The following is a 17,760-nucleotide window of genomic DNA, read 5'->3' on the forward strand; positions in this document are numbered from 1 at the left end:
AATCTTACTGAAAAAGCTAGGTGACCATAAGCATTGGGCAAAAACTGCTATCTTGCCTAGGACCTCATTTCATCTTAATTCATTTCCCTTTCAACTATTAAGGTAAATATCTTACTTCTGTTTTGTTTATTACTTGATTCAGGTGTTTTTTTTAACCTCCCTGGTGTTCAATTTCCCTTGAATTTCTATGAAAAAAGATGATCCAATTAATTTTCATAACCTTTTTTTTCCTGTAACTTGCCAAAATGTGTCAAGCAAGGGCCTAGTATACAGTGCAGGAGAGTATTAACGTGTTTGCATGTCAATACTGTTCACAGCATGTTTTGTATTGACGTGTATAAACATCAATACCGCTAAGGAGTGTAAAGATCTCAAGTATTCAACTGTTCTTTGCCCCCTCTGCTGTTTTGAATAGAACGATTTCATTAATGATTGCTTGCCATGCATTGCTCAAAGCTCTTCTTTCATTACAAGCTCTGTTGTATCAGAGAAGTCCCTGTCATTTTGCTTTACTGGCTGCCCCCCTCCCCCCCCCAAAAAAAACCCACCGCTCCTGAATTTTAGACTGCTTAGATGTAGAATCGCCATGGCAACACACAGTGTAAACACTAACCATCAGTCACTGTGACTATCCTCAGCTCTCCTGCATACAGTAATCTGACATCACAGTGTCCTCTCTGGGGGAAAGAGAGCTCTATAAAGAACATGGCACCTTTTAAAGAACTGCAGGCAGTGTATGAGTGATGGCTGCTGGGATTATTTGATTCACACCTGCAGAGGAAACAAGAAAATAGATGCTCACTGAAAATCTTTAAGATGGTTCTACATTTACACAAGGAATTCATCTAAAGCCCATCACTGTCAAGTCATGGAAACTAGGAGACACAGCGTGTGCATAATATTTTATTTCAGTAACAAACAACAAAAAAACGTTTTCAACAGCACATATGAAAATCACACACAACTATCACATCCTGTATATCAGAATGAGTTTTGATCCTTGAAGGTCAGCCATAATTTACGAGTATCTGTGATATGAGAGAGACCAGGAGCCCCATGGCACAGTATTGATGGACAAGGAGGTATATAAAAAAACATGTTGTAGTGTACAGGACTCCAGGAATGGGTCCTGAATGAGAGAGATATTTCTCCAATTTTTGACTCTGGCTCCCTCTAGACAGGCAGCTGGGGAAGGAGTCCAGGATAGTTTCCAACCTCACTGTTGCACTTTCTTTAGTTGCTCAGGGCCCAGACTCTAGAATGTAAAGCTGCATCTACACGATACGATTCTTTGTGCTATTCTATTTACGATTCAATTAAATCTGACATGTCTGATCGGGATTTGATTCGATTCAATTCGATTTGCTATTGTTTTGCAATGGCAAATCAAATTGAATCATATCGAATCCCGATCGGACATGTCAGATTTAATCGAATCGTAAGTAGAATTGTAATCGGATCGCACAAAGAATCGTGTTGTGTAGATTGGGCTTAAGGGAAAAGGTTGGGCGGGCCTTTCCATTCCACCCCAGGGCTTGTCTGGGGATAGCCTCAGCTAAATTACTGACTGGTACACATGAAAATAACCTCGCCTGCAGGTGGGGCTTTATGTTTGACTGAACTCTGGGAAAGGAAGAGGAAGTGATTTCCTGAGCAGGTGTGTTACTGAGCTGGGGAGACGAGCTGTGTCAGGCTGTGTGCAAAGCTCCTGGCTGGACTTCACAGAGCTGCAGGGAAGGCAGCCCTGCTAAAGAAAGTCCCTGAGGTGTGTCAGTAAGTGGACTATATTTTGCAAAGACTTAAAAAGTTTGGAAATAAGCTGGACTATAATTTGACTTCCTAAGTGAACTGCATAATTTTGGTTTACTGAATGAAGCTGCATTTTGTTTGTTTTTCTGTTTGACTTCTCGCGGTTGCCAGACTCTTGTTTGAAGTAAACAAAGCTTTTGTTTTGAACTGTGAGGCTGCCTAAACTGAGTGAACTTGATCCCAGATTCCCTGAATAACACAAGGGCTATCCTTCATAAAGCATTACCGCATTCGGTGATGCAGAAAACAGCTGACTTTACAGAGGAAAATGTAAATTCATAAAAGCAGTTACCACATGAAAAGCTGAAATTCACGAGCAGTGAGATAAATTACCCACTTGGCCGGTAATTACCTCAACACATGTCAGTAAATATCGATTCATAAAGATTAGAACAGGCTGTAATGGCACGGAAGAATACCACCTGCTTTGAAGAGGTGATAAGAGAGCGATAAGAGTCTATGCGGGACAGTGTGATGTTAATGGAGACTCAAAAGCAGAAACAGTGAGATCTCCCCGCAGGCAGCTGCAGCAAGAGCAGAACAAACAAGGCTTACCCTGAATACCTTAGGCTGTGTTTAACCTCTTGGGTTTCTGCCTTTAAGATGTGTATTTTACATCACAAAGCCTGCCATGTGTAAAGTTTCTTAAAGTTCTTCTACCCTGTGACAATTAAATAGATTGTTAACAGGGGCGTAGCAATAGGGGTTGCAGAGGTTGCGACCGCATCGTGGCCCTTGAGCCAGAGGGGCCCCGAAGGGCCTTCCCTTAACTACAGTTTTAGCTCTCTATTGGTCTTGTGCTCATAATAATCACTTCGATAGATACTTTGAATAGTGGTAATCATTAACAAACTGCTCCCCATTCCCTTCTTGCTCCTCTGACACTGTAGTTGCCATTGGTAGGTTTTGGTGTGCCCTATAAATTGTTTTGTATAGAGTGCTTGGGGGGCCCCATTGTAAAACTTGCATCGGGGCCCACAGCTCCCTAGCTATGCCACTGATTGTTAAGAAAGACTAGTAGACAGATACAGAGCAGATTCAGGGCAAGCAGAGGCAGTATAACAAGCATGTACATCTAAAGGGAAGTTGGGATGCCTCTTTTATTGTAATGCTGTCTCTGCACAGAGAACCGCACGTAACAAAACACAGGCAGTTACTCTTACTGACAGCGGTAAATCCCAGCACTTCTATTGCAGCTGTGAAATTTTTTATGAATTAGCACACAAAAGTCTAAAATACAGAATGTGGTATTTTCCTGACCAGATTTTTTTTACCGCACAGCCTTTTAGGAATGATAGTCAATGTGTAAGTAATATACTCACAAGGGTGGATTGCAAAAATTAGGTCTTAAGTCTGTTGGTGCAGATGCTGGTTGGTCGCTCTCCGAGATTATGACTATGAGTGCGTACAATCAATTCCAGAAGAAAAAAACATCCCTGATATCTGTGATGCTGTCATGGAGATCCCACATGTAAGGATGTTCTCGATTCTTCCAACAACAAACATAACATTCCAAAAACACATGGGTAGGTTAGTTAACTTCCCTGCACAAGCTGCTCCACTGAGGAACAATTTGTGATGTGAATTGTTTAACCACTTGCCGACCAGGGGATTTTACACTGATCGGTGCTGCGTGGGCTCTACAGCCCGCAGCACCGATCAGGAGTGCAGCAGGGCGATCAGACTACCCCCCTTTTTTCCCCACTAGGGGGATGTCCTGCTGGGGGGGTCTGATCGCCGCCGGCTGCAGTTGCTTAGCGGGGGGGGCTCTTCAAAGCCCCCCTCCGCAGCGCTTTCCGCCCTCTCACCCGCTCCATCCCTCTTCCTTCCCTTGTGAGCTGCGCAGGATGGATTTCCGTCCTGCGCATTGAAGGATAGGCTTCAGCCTATCATATGCCGGCGATCCCCGGCCTATCAGAGGCCGGGGATCGCCGATCTGCCTTACGGCGCTGCTGCGCAGCAGCGCCGTATGATGTAAACAGCGGGGATTTCTTCCCCGCCTGTTTACATTTTGCCGGCGAGCCGCGATCGGCGGCTCTCCGGCTGTTCACGGAGACACCCTCCGTGAACTGACATGGAAAGGCCGCTTCCATGGTAACCCGCAGACGACCAGTTTACACCAATCGGCGTTAGCTGGTCGTCAAGAGGTTAATGTGTTTTGCCAAACATATATCAAGTTTTGCCAAAAATGCATCACGGCTATACAATTTAAAACCACAATAGCAGAATAATAATAAACCAGCAACTTCTTTATCACCAATGCTGATGTATTAATAAATATTTACAGAAAGATCTGGCTCCAAGAAGAAAACTTGGGAAAAGATTGTCTTCTTAAAAAAAAATGTATAATGAATTTGTGAAAGTATGTTTAACCTGTAAATCTTACCACTTAAAACTAATTACATTCTAAAGGTGCTTTTAAAGAGAAACTCCGACCAAGAATTGAACTTTATCCCAATCAGTAGCTGATACCCCCTTTTACATGAGAAATCTATTCCTTTTCACAAACAGACCATCAGGGGACGCTGTATGGCTGATATTGTGGTGAAACCCCTCCCACAAAGAAATTCTGAGTACGTACTCTTGGCAGTTTCCTGTCTGTGAACCCTGTTGCATTGTGGGATATAGCTGTTTACAGCTGGTTCCTACTAGAGTTGGGCCGAACAGTTCGCCTGGCGAACCTCTCTGGGCCTCTTACTACTTCCGGGTCGCAATGACCCGGAGTAGTACGCCTGCGCTGCCCGGCGGAGCGCGTCCTAGATCGCGCTCCTGTTGCCGGGCGCTCTCTGCGCATGAGCGTGACGTCACTCATGACGTCACGCACATGCGCAGAGAGTGCCCGGCAACGGGAGCGCGATCTAGGACGCGCTCCGCCGGGCAGCGCAGGCGTACTACTCCGGGTCATTGCGACCCGGAAGTAGTAAGAGGCCCATGAATTTAGAGATGTTCGCCGGCGAACGGTTCGGGAACCGTTCGCCACATCTCTAGTTCCTACTGCCAAAACAGCAAGCAGCAGCTACATCACTTGCCAGCAGTAAAAATGTCACCATGTGATAAATATCAGAATATAAATCAGGGATTTTAAAGATTTTACAATGGGCAAACACTGACTAAATCATTTATACATAATTGTAAAAATGAAGCCCTTTTTTATTACATTATTTTCACTGGAGTTCCTCTTTAAAAGTCCTTAACAAATACATTGACTTTAAGAGGACAAAGCTTCAAAAACAAGCTCCCACTCAGAATCCTGCCATTGTAGGATGGACTGATAGAGAACTGGCTCGCTAAGTGTACCCAGGACAACCTCTTTAAGCTAATTTCCACTAAACTTAATTAAGGTTGCATTGATATGTAAAAAGCCATCCGTGCACTGACTGCCCACAATGGGACAAATAAAGAAACCAGGCAAAGATCACGGCAGTTAGGAACACACTCAGAAAGGAGACTTAGGCTAATTTCACACCAGGACGTTGCGTTAGAGGGGGCGTTAAGGTCGCATAACGTCCCCCTAACTCAACGCCTGGTGGTGCTGGATCTGGACGTCAGAGTGAGCCGCGTTGTGCAGCTCACTCTGGCGTCAGTGATGCCGTGATGCGTACTCTTGGACGCATGCAGCATCACGTGGTCCCGCCGGCCAATCGCCGCACAGAGCGGCTGCTCCAGGAAGTAAACACTGCACGTCATAACGTGCAGTGCATATTAATTAGCCATGTGCCTGGCCGCTCTCCGCTCCTCCCCAACATTACTGAGCATGTGCAAGCAGTCTAACGTGGCTCAGCCGCGTCCAAAGTACTGCATGCAGTACGTTGTCTTGTGACGCAGCGTTACAATGTAACGCAACGTCCGCACTGTGAACAGCCCCATTGATTTTTCATTACTGTGCGGTGGGCTGCGTTACAGGCTGCTCTAACGTGCGCCTGTAACGTCCCACTGTGAAACCAGCCTTACTGTACATAAAAATGCAAATATTCTATTTAACTATTTAAATTCATAGACAAATATAGTTATTTATTTATTATTATTATTATATATTTTTTTTTTAAACACACCTCTTCCATACATAGGCACACATATTTAATATTAACTTTTTCTCCTACCATTTTTCATCTTGTATTTAAAATTATTTTTCAGCACTTTGCAATTGAAAAAGTACCAAAAGGTACATTTCAAAATTATTTTGAGAATTTTTGTGTTTGCTAGTAGTTTAAAAGCTATTTTATTTACAATTTTTGAAAATATCACCTAGGAGTAAAGCCAGGCAAAAAATGTAATTGCATATGGGCCCAGCAAGCAAGAAAATACTCAAAGTACTTTTTCACCGACATTTGGGTACTTTTTAAATTGTAAAATGCTGAAAAGTTAGTTTAAAGAGAATATGAAAATTATCTCCAAGGAGATAATTGCAAATGGGCCATATTAGTCATGACACTAACTGTCCTTCAGAGGGGCTCATGATCTAATCCTGACCACAGCCATATGTCCATCATAGTCTGTGGTCAATTCTGGGAAGGAGCCAATTTACGTATCTGTATGTTTTTAGAATATGGAACCATCTAAGCACTTACTGCCTGCAAAATAGTAAATTAAGTGTATAATACAGGAATAAAATATATAATGTGGAGCCCTAGCTAAAGATCACATTGCAATTGGCATAACTTGAGTATACTTTGACGGAAGAAAATCCTGTTCTAGCCCCAGAGATTTTGATAAACATGCTTGCAAGTAAGCAGCCATTTCTGAGGATGCCAGAAACAAGTCTCTGGCTGCAAGAACATCCATTCAGACCATTTGGATTATACCAGGTTCTTCTTCCCTGTGGGATATTTTTACACATCCACATACCACGTATTTTGCAATGAGGGTTCTATTTTTTATAACTTCAGGTTAAATAATTACTGCTGAAGTTCCTGGACCCACGTAGAGACAGATGTTCCCCACACCTGATCTCAATGGTGGCTTATGAAACAACCAGGGTTTCTCATTCAATTACATCTCCACGTCACATTGAGAGACTACAATATTCTGGCTGCTGGTTTACGTTGTGTTTTTGTTTTCAAAACACAATCAACCTTCTCTCTCCCTAGTGGTGTTATCTTTGACATGGATGTTCTGTAAACTTTATGAACTGGGCAAAATCTCTAAAGTTGGTCTATTATTTTGAACAAGGTTATGTCTTTCTCTCCCCTACTGCTAATGCTAATTCATTATCAGGGATTGTGTCTGGAGTAGTTCAAATGCCCTTCCATTAAAAAAAAACCCACAGAGAACACAGGGGCCACATATTGTGTAATATTTAACAGCACCAGATGTATGTTGATTGGTGTAATGAAGAGGAGCTCACAAGTGTGGGTTGCAAGACCAGCAACCACAGTATCAGGCAAGTGAGTAAACCCGTACTCACTCAGGTCTTTGAGTCTTCTGTGGGTCTTGGGTCACTCTCCAAGAGCCCAAGCAACCCCCCCCCCCCCAACTCACCCATAAAGGAATCACTATATAATTCATATTCAAGCATTTTGTTGACTTTAATACTGAGTACTACTTGCCATTGGATCTCTTCGGAGGCTTGTCCCAAGCATGACACTTTACTAGTAGAGATGGCCCTGCTTAGGAGAACTCATGGAGAAGCATGTGATCAGTTTGATCAGCTGATAGATTTGTAAAGTTCTGATTTGTTGGTCATGATCATGTGTTAAACCAGGAAGTCATCACAGCAAATCAGAAGCTTACACATCTATCAGCTGATCCAACTGATCACATGCTTCTCCATGAGTTTTCCTAAGCAGGGCCTTCCCTATTTACTATCTGCCATTGCTGATTTATCACACACACCTGCTAAGCTGCTGTGCAACTGACCTATTATTGCACATCACTCATGTAAACAATGCTATTTACTAACTAAGCTGTACCACTGACCTGCTTTTATTGCATATTAATCACATTGAGGATGTTATGTACCAACTAAGCTGCTAACTTAACAACTATTAAAGCTGACTCTTGCAGGTATTGCCCGTGGTAGGGTATCTAACAGATGCTAGCTGTGATACTAATTCATCTAACCATGGCTAGCTTGCATCTGCTCATTCATACCTTTGGGACCTATTGTACTAATATTTACAGTGGCTTTTTGAGACGACACGCTGACACAGTGAAACTAATATGCATGTTACAGTACACTGACATTATATAGTATAAGCAAGTTATGCCAATTATTAAGACTTTAGTTGAGGCAACACTTTATATATCATTTGTGAATCTATATTTTAGCTATACTTAAATAAAATATTTATTTTATGTAAATCTCCTTTGTTAGTCTCTGGTGTGTTCCTACCGGCTTTGATTTAGAGACTACTCTTGGGAAATAGCTCAGTTGCTTTAATGGGAACCCGAGGTGAGAGCAATATGGACGGCTGCATTATCTATTATTCCTTGTAAACAATGCCAGTTGCCTGTAAGTCCTGATGATCTCCTGGCATACATAGTGTCAAAATCCTGGAACAAGCATATGGCTAATCCAGTAAAACCTGGTATAGGTATATATATATTTTTATATATATATATATATATATATATATATATATATATATATATATATATATATATATATATATACTGTATATATATATATATATATATATATATATATATATATATATATATATATATATATATATATATACAGAGGGTGCTGCAGCACACAACAGGAAGATAGTGACAGGGGCTCTTGGCTACGCTTTAACGCGTTTAAGCTCACCAACTGCGCCAAAGTGTCCCCGATCTGGTGAGTCCTACTCTAACCAGGCAAAAATGCTAGTTTTTATCAGCGTTCTAGTGGGAACCATGCCGAACGCCCAGGAGTCAGCTAAATGGGAGAAATGAAATTAAAAACACCTCACCTTCTACTAGCTACTAACTGAACTATGAGCACTGCTCATTTATATGCTTAACTGTGCTAGAGGTGGGCGTGGTTATGCACGCTCGCAGGGGAAAATAACATAAGCCAAGGGATGAGCAGCACAAACCAAGTTTTGCTCATCCCTTGGCTTATATATATATATATATATATATATATATATATATATATATATATATATAGTATACAGTATACAGTATATACGTACATCATAGAGTAGGCATTAAATAGGAATTACTACATACCTACAGTATATAAATATGTGGAAGACACAACAAGGTTTAACACTGTAGCTATACTGTCACAAATAAGAGACTCTAAAATGGCCCAAAAACATTTTAGCAATAAATCTAAAGGTTTACCTGAACTGATGCAAGTCATGATGGAATAATTGTGTGTATGTAAGAGTATGTGAATTAAGGGCATCTGGAAATTTGGGTGCATAGTTACGGCCGATAGTAAAATATCATTATTTAATCCAGATATTTTACTCTTTACTCTTTAACCTAACCCTATTCTCACGTCGCAGCCAGCATCCGTCTGTCTGTGTGGCTCAGCAGCAGCAGACAGGCGGTCTCATCCTCCCTCCTCCTCCTCTCTGTCTGTCTCTCCCTACATCCACCTGCGGTGTCAGCGGAGCCGGGACGGATGACGGTGGCTATCTGAGCTCTGCTGTGGGGACCGGAGTCTGTAAGGGGAGCTCACTGCACGGGGGAAGAGGAGGCACCGGCACAGGGGGAAAGGCACGGGGGCAGGAGGAAGAGATGCATGGTGGTGGGTGGCTGGCTGTGTGAGGTGACTGCGCTGTACACCGGCTATATACACCAGCTGGTCTCTTTAGCGAGGCTCCCCTGCCGTTGCGTTGGGGTCCTGCTGCCTTCCTGTGTAGGGGCTAAACTGTGATGGTGGGTGAAGCTTCCTCAGCCTCCAAGTGATCCAAAAAGCCAATGCAGAACTTAAAAATCAATATAATTATGTTACTATGTAGCCTTTTGCCTAAGCTAATGACGCAAAGCCGCATATCTGATACTGATGAGCATGCAGAGCATGCCTATGTCTGCCCGACCCCCCTCTCCCCCCTCTCCCCCCCAGGACCAGGTGCCGATCTATTCGCACCACAAACAGCTGACCGCTCTGACAGGGAGAGAGAGCGGCAGCACTTCCAGCGCAGCCACGCAGAGCAGCCGCCGCCGAGTCACATGTGAGACATGTGAGAGAGATGCACGGTGGCGGCTGCTCTGCCGTGGCTGCGCTGGAAGTGCTGCCGCTCTCTCTCCCTGTCAGAGCGGTCAGCTGTTTGTGGTGCGAATAGATCGGCACCTGGTCCTGGGGGGGAGAGGGGGGAGAGGGGGGTCGGGCAGACATAGGCATGCTCTGCATGCTCATCAGTATCAGATATGCGGCTTTGCGTCATTAGCTTAGGCAAAAGGCTACATAGTAACATAATTATATTGATTTTTAAGTTCTGCATTGGCTTTTTGGATCACTTTAATACTAAATAAAACATTGCTGTAGAGATTTAAATTTCACTTTGGGGGCTAACAGTTACTCTTTAATAGCAAAGACCCCATACATGCTGTTGCTACCAAAATTGCTACATATGTTAAGGAGAATAAGACCTTGTAGTTTTTGAGAAAATCGATTTTAAAAATGCAAAGAAAAATGTTTTTTAAACTGTCCTTTTTCAGAGTTTTAAAAACAATTTTTCAGCATTAAATTATGCAAAAATTATGCAAAATTTTATACGAAATTACGAATGACTATGCAAAATCAATTGAATTTACAAATCGTACTTACGTATAGGCGTAATTGTGAAAATGTACATGAAAGTGTGCGTAATTGTAATTAGCTGGTTACAAACATCACTGGTGCTCACAGATTGAACTGGATACTACATTATTATGCAAGATGCATCTCATCGATCATCTGTAGCAATGATAACTTCATAATGAATTAGAACAATAAGAATAATATGTTATGTCGGACTGTATTTTAGCTTTAAAAAGAAAATGAGTCTCACTTACTACAGCCCATAGAGTACAATAACTTTTCACTCCGCACCATTGCTTGAATGCAGTATACAGCGTACTCTTCACAGCAGAATAACTGATATACTGTCACTTTCTCTGGGTTGCACAGATCATATCAGCCGGCTGTGGCGAGATTGTACACATGGTTTTCCTCCCCAGAGGACAAAGAGGTCAACCATGAGTTTATAAAGGATGTGTTAGGCCATAAGAACATTGAGAGAGAAACAGAAGGGATCTCTTTTCCTGAATACTGTAAGGAACATTTATCTGCTTTAAACTGCAAGACTGTGAAGCTATCTGAGAGAAATTGACTGGGCACAGCATAATGTCTCTGCTCTATCAGTAGTTTGAAGATCGTCAGCTTAGTCATCTCATCTGTGCTGTTACCTCTTTACTTGCAATATAGAATTTTGAAACTGCCCCCCTGTGCGGATTATCTAAAGTCAATACAACATATGTTCTCTGTTATAGACTTTCCACGTGTTTAAAAAGTCTGAATGAACAAATTGATACTATTTACACACTGTATTATATATATCATTGCTAAAGGAAACCAGAGATCAAAAAATGTTCCAAGTGATCCGTGCCCATGGGGCTGGAGGAAGCCCTGTGTATGTATAAAACTTTTTTTTTTTTGGTCTCTGGTACACTTTAAAGTGGACCTGAACTCTTGCCCAGGACAGAAGGAAAACAGAAGAAATGCACCTGGTATGTATTTAGAGAGTTTAGCTTATTTAATTTCACCTCATTTATGTCTAATCACAAGTTGTAATTTGATCTCTCCCCCGTGTCACATGATAAGGGGTAAGTGTTAGGCATAGGTTGGGAGGGTTAGAGCTAGGCATAGGTAAGGGAGGGATAATGTAAGAGTTAAGTTAGGGTAAGTGATAGTAGAGTATTGGTGAAGTAATAATCTACTATCAAGTACATCTAACACCAAGTTATTGATAATGTTAAAAGCAAATCTGAAGTGAAAATAAAATGATGAGATAAACAATTGTATGTGTACGCCTCATGCTGAATATAACTTTCCTGAAGTCCCATATTCTTGTTTTGTGTTTAAGGGCTGAAAATCTCAGTTTGAGGCTTGAGCCATATTTAACATTTTACATACATTTCTGCTGTTCTTTCAGCTTACACACACAGAGAAATGATGACCTATTGAACTCTTAATAAAAACCCACAATGATATTAGGACTTCTAATCAGGCTTTTGTAGAGTGGTTAGCGCTGTCCAACTGCACACTTAAAGCACTCGTTTAGTAACCCATGCAATGAAAAAAATGTAGTCGGTACATGAAAGTTCTAGGTAGAATTGGGAATGTGCACATGTTCCTGTTGAAGATCAGTGTGCTCTCAACCCTGCTCATGGACGCTCTCGGAACTTCGGTCCCACCAGCTGACTAGCTGCAACTCTCACTTCCACCCCTGATGAGTCAGTCATAACGAAACATGTTGGGAAAGGCTAGAATGTGGAAGTGAAAAATACGAAAATCAGAAATTCTGATCGGAAGTAAAATCCTTCGCTACACCATCAACGAACCAATTGTTGCTTCCTATATATCACAACCAGCAAGAAAGTCAGCAACAAAATCCAAATTTTGGTTAGACGAAAATCCAATCGGACAACTGTTTTTATAATCATTTGTAATTGATTGTGCCCATCAATGGAGATTATTTACAACCAATCCGATCAGAATTTCGCATCGCTTGAATGATTTTTCGCTGGAAATTGGACCGTTAGTGGCCAAATTAAGGGAATTTTAAAGTTTCCTAATTGAGAGTGCACATTATTATTTTTTTTTATAAATGAACAAATTTAAATAGTTTTATGTTATGGAGGAATTTTATTTGAGGTAACCTGGTGAAATATACAGGTCCTTCTCAAAAACATAGCATATTGTGATAAAGTTCATTATTTTCTGTAATGTACAAGACAAGACAAGACAAATAACATTTATATTGCGCTTTTCTCCTTGCGGACTCAAAGCGCCAGAGCAGAGCAGCAGCCACTAGGGCGCGCTCTATTGGCAGTAGCAGTGTAAGGGAGACTTGCCAAAGGTCTCCTACTGAATTAGTGCTGGCTTACTGAACAGGCAGAGCCGAGATTCGAACCCTGGTCTCCTGTGTCAGAGGCAGAGCCCTTAACCATTACACCATCAGCCAACTGCAAAACTGATAAACATTAGACTTTCATATATTTTAGATTCATTACACACAACTGAAGTAGTTCAAGCCTTTTATTGTTTTAATATTGATGATTTTGGCATACAGCTCATGAAAACCCAAAATTCCTATCTCAAAAAATTAGTATATTTCATCCGATCAATAAAAAAAAAGTGTTTTTAGAACAAAAAAAGTCAACCTTCAAATAATTATGTTCAGTTATGCACTCAATACTTGGTCGGGAATCCTTTTGCAGAAATGACTGCTTCAATGCGGCATGGCATGGAGGCAATCAGCCTGTGGCACTGCTCAGGTGTTATGGAGGCCCAGGATGCTTCGATAGCGGCCTTAAGCTCATCCAGAGTGTTGGGTCTTGCGTCTCTCAACTTTCTCTTCACAATATCTCACAGATTCTCTATGGGGTTCAGGTCAGGAGAGTTGGCAGATCAATTGAGCACAGTAATACCATGGTCAGTAAACCATTTACTTTTGGCACTGTGAGCAGGTGCCAGGTCATGCTGAAAAATGAAATCTTCAACTCCATAAAGCTTTTCAGCAGATGAAAGCATGAAGTGCTCCAAAATCTCCTGATGGCTAGCTGCATTGACCCTGCCCTTGATAAAACACAGTGGACCAACAGCTGACATGGCACCCCAGACCATCGCTGACTGTGGGTACTTGATACTGGACTTCAGGCATTTTGGCATTTCCCTCTCCCCAGTCTTCCTCCAGACTCTGGCACGTTGATTTCCGAATGACATGCAAAAGTTGCTTTCATCCGAAAAAAGTACTTTGGACCAACGAGCAACAGTCCAGTGCTGCTTCTCTGTAGCCCAGATCAGGCATTTCTGCCGCTGTTTCTGGTTCAAAAGTGGCTTGACCAGGGGAATGCGGCACCTGTAGCACATTTCCTGCACACGCCTGTACACGGTGGCTCTGGATGTTTCTACTCCAGACTCCCAGTCCACTGCTTCCGCAGGTCCCCCAAGGTCTGGAATTGGTCCTTCTCCACAATCTTCCTCAGGGTCCGGTCACCTCTTCTCGTTGTGCAGCGTTTTCTGCCACACTTTTTCCTTCCCACAGACTTCCCACTGAGGTGCCTTGATACAGCACTCTGGGAACAGCCTATTCGTTCAGAAATGTCTTTTTGTGTCTTACCCTCTTACTTGAGGGTGTCAATGATGGCCTTCTGGACAGCAGTCAGGTCGGCAGTCTTACGCATGATTGCAGTTTTGAGTAATGAACCAGGCTGGGAGTTTTTAAAAGCCTCAGGAATCTTTTGCAGGTGTTTAGAGTTAATTAGTTGATTCAGATGATTAGGTTGATAGCTCGTTTAGAGAACCTTTTCATGATATGCTAATTTTTTGAGATAAGAATTTTGGGTTTTCATGAGCTGTATGCCAAAATCATTAATATTAAAACAATAAAAGGCTTGAACTACTTCAGTTGTGTGTAATGAATCTAAAATATATGAAAGTCTAATGTTTATCAGTACATTACAGAAAATAATGAACTTTATCACAACATGCTAATTTCTTGAGAAGGACCTGTATATACTTCAGTGCTGAGGAAAGGGGTGTTGATTGCAATGAGGAGAGTGTGTCTGGAATTATTATATAGATCTGGAGATGAGGGGACAGCCCTTAAAGCGGAATATAACCCTGCATTTCAACTTTGCTCTAAAATATTATTTACAGCATATTATATGCAAAAAGCATTTTTTTTTACTAGACCAGCATTGGAAGGGTTAAACACAGAGGTTTAAAGTTCCGTGGAGAGATATGCAGAAATTCAGATTGTTACATTCTATTTAGTTATATGTATCTATTGATAAATGTTACACACTCTTTGGCTGTCCTCCAAGCTCCTTCTCAGTCAGAGAGATGAGTCACATTCAACACTTAGATACATTTATGTAAACAAAATGTATCTATTTCAGCTTCGGATGCGTCTGCAGAAATCTCCAGGAACTTTAAAGCCCTGTGTAACCCTTCCAATGCTGGTCTAGTAAAAAAAAAAGGCTGGTTGCATATAATACACTGTAAATAATGTTTTAGAGCAAAGTTGAAATGCAGGGTTATATTCCGCTTTAAGTATCCTAAGGCGCATACAGACTTGGCTGATTCTATCCATTAGGTGAGTCCAAAACTACCAGGTGTGGTGGATGTTAAGCTATACTTTCCAGTCAACATTTATGCAAGAGAAGTGTGGGGGACTATACCCTAAGAGCTGGATGCTCATTGATTGTATTTTGTAGGTTTGCTCTGATCTAAAGCTGTGAAGCTCCATCTTCTAAATTATGTATTATATTGTTAGGCCCCGTTCACACTTGCGTTTTGGCATGCAAACGGGCCGGATCCGGATCGGATCCGATCCGGTCCGTTTGCATCCGGCATGCATCAGGCTGCCATCCGGATCCGTGTGGTGAAAACAGCGAAATTTAAAATAAAAATGTTGGGGTCAGCAGAAGGTGCACCTGGTGCACCTGTAGGATCAGGTCCTCCGCTGTTTAGGCCTCACCTCCACCTCCGACATACTGCCAAACAGCTCCAGCACCTTAGTCATTGCTGCTCCACTGCTGCCCATGTGTCTCCATCCGAAATGACCGCTAGAATACGCATAGGAAGTGGGGTAGAACGTCAGGTGTTTGTATCCTGTGCTTTCCGTTCCCCATAGGTTTCTATTTCCGGATGGTGCAGTCAGGCTCCGGTCCGGGTGCGTGGGCCGGATGAACCGGACCCGAAAAATAGCACATGTTGGAAAAGTGTGCGGATCGGATCCGATCCGGCTCCGTTCTATACGGAACGTACGCATGTGAACGTCCGCATAGACTTTGCATTGCTATGCGGAACGTACGTTCCATTTGTACAGTATACGGTCCGGATCCGATCAGACGGATCCGGACAGGGAACGCTAATGTGAACCGGGCCTTAAGTTGTTGTGAAGGAGACGATCCAACTGAAAATTGTACACTTTTTTATGAAGGAGGTGATCCAACTGGAAATTGTAGATTTTCTGTTGCTTCTGAAAGAATCTGTGCAGTGTTCACTAAAGGAAACCCGTGCAGTGTAGCCTTCTAATAACTGGCTATTGTTGTTATTCAACATTGACCAAAGAGGGTTTAAAACCTGGGTTAAAGCTATCTTAGCAATGGTTGGCAGTTGGTCAGCAAATTAGTGGATGAGCAAGGCCGGATTTATACTCTGTGGGGGACATTTATTAAGAGTGTCTGAGACAAAATATTAGTAGGTTTTTAGAAATCTGTGCAGAACTGTCCCAGACATCCTAAGAAATCACTAAATAATGCAGATTCCTTCTTTAACTGTTAGGAATAGGAGGAGGAGTTAGGAAGGTCTCTCAGAGAGTGGGCTTGATTCACAAAACAGTGCTAACTGTTAGCACGCTGTGAAAAGTACTTTGCGTGAAATATCTTTTTGATAACGGTTTTCGCGTGCAAAAAATTGCTTTCGCGCGTTAACGTGAATTTTTCGTGTGTTAATGTTTGCATTTGTGTGCTAAATTCACGTTTTCATGCGAACGGGAACGCTAACGCATACAAAATTTGCGTTAATGCTTGAATGCGAATTTTTGCGTGCAAAACTTGTTTTTGGGCGGAAATACACTAAAACGCACAAAAAGCCATGCTAACAGCCACACCGTTTTGTGAATCAAGCCCTGTGTGTGAGGGAAATTGCTATTGTTGAGGTAACCAGTACATCTGCTGTATTGTATCAATTCCCAGCACTGGAAGGGTTAAGCACAGAACAGCTTCACAGTACACCTGTCAGTAGGGGGAGGAGCACTTTACAAATCATGTCTAGCTTGCACTGCTGCACCAGCTGTAGAACTGCTATTAAGCAGTTCTTAAAGGGAACCTTAACTGAGAGGGTTATGGTTGTTTCCTTTAAACAATACCAGTTGCATTTCAGTTCTGTTGATCTCTTTGGCTGCAGCAGTGGAGGACTCATACACCTGAAATAAGCATGCAGCTAATCCAGTCTGACTTCAGTCAGAGTGCCTGATTTGAATGCTTGTTGAGGGGCTGTGGCTAAAAGTATTAGAGACACAGGATCAGCTGGAGAGTCAGGGAACTGGTATTATTTTAAAAGGAAAATCCACATCCTTCTCAGTTTAGTTTCCCTTAATCTGCGCCAGTTTAGGGATGGATTTGCACTTTTCTTAACTGTTGTGCAGTTCTAGAAATCCAAGCTAAACTGCCGCTATTATGTAGGATTTGAGAAGTTTTCTATTATCATGCAGAGCAGTTCCTCTGCTGGTTAGAACTGTTTAAGAAGAAAAAACTGCTGGTAATGCTTTGATAAATCTGGCCCTGTGTGCCCCCAGTATATATGTTGTGACTTCCCTTTCTTGTGCGGCAGAGCCCCTCCCATTCCATGTGCAGCCCCCTCTTCTATGTGAATCATCCATGTACAGCAGCCCCTTTGTTTCATGAACAGCTCCCTTGAGCATCAGTTTCCTTTTACATGTGTTTTTCCCCATTGTCACCTTCCTCTTTCATATGTAGTAACCCCTCTTTCATGTCCAGGTGCCCCTTGGCCTTCAACCGCCCAAGGCCGGGACCTTTGTGACCTTTTCCAGAAATCCAGTTCTGTGGATGAGCCATGCTTTTCTTTACAGAAAATTCAAGTCAAGTTTTTGTCAGGATCTCATATAACCATAAATTATCAGTGACCCATCGGCGCCTCGGTAAATGACACCAAATTAATTTACTGCTTTCCAAAAAAAATGCTTACTTGTAGTCTTAAGAAAAAAAAAGTCTGTTTTATTCTGATGGCAGCAGACCCCGGGGAATACGACCAAAATATTCTTTGATGGAGGCTGT

The 17,760-nt window shown here is 42.1% G+C and overlaps 1 protein-coding gene across 7 annotated transcripts in view; it reads left to right on the top strand.

Annotated features, from left to right (window-relative positions):
• The window catches only part of FSTL4 (follistatin like 4), a 1,281,504-nt gene that overhangs the window by 1,005,576 nt on the left and 258,168 nt on the right, over positions 1-17,760 (top strand). The window lies entirely within an intron of this gene.

This window comes from Hyperolius riggenbachi, chromosome 3, assembly GCF_040937935.1.
Source record: "Hyperolius riggenbachi isolate aHypRig1 chromosome 3, aHypRig1.pri, whole genome shotgun sequence".
NCBI lineage: Eukaryota > Metazoa > Chordata > Amphibia > Anura > Hyperoliidae > Hyperolius > Hyperolius riggenbachi.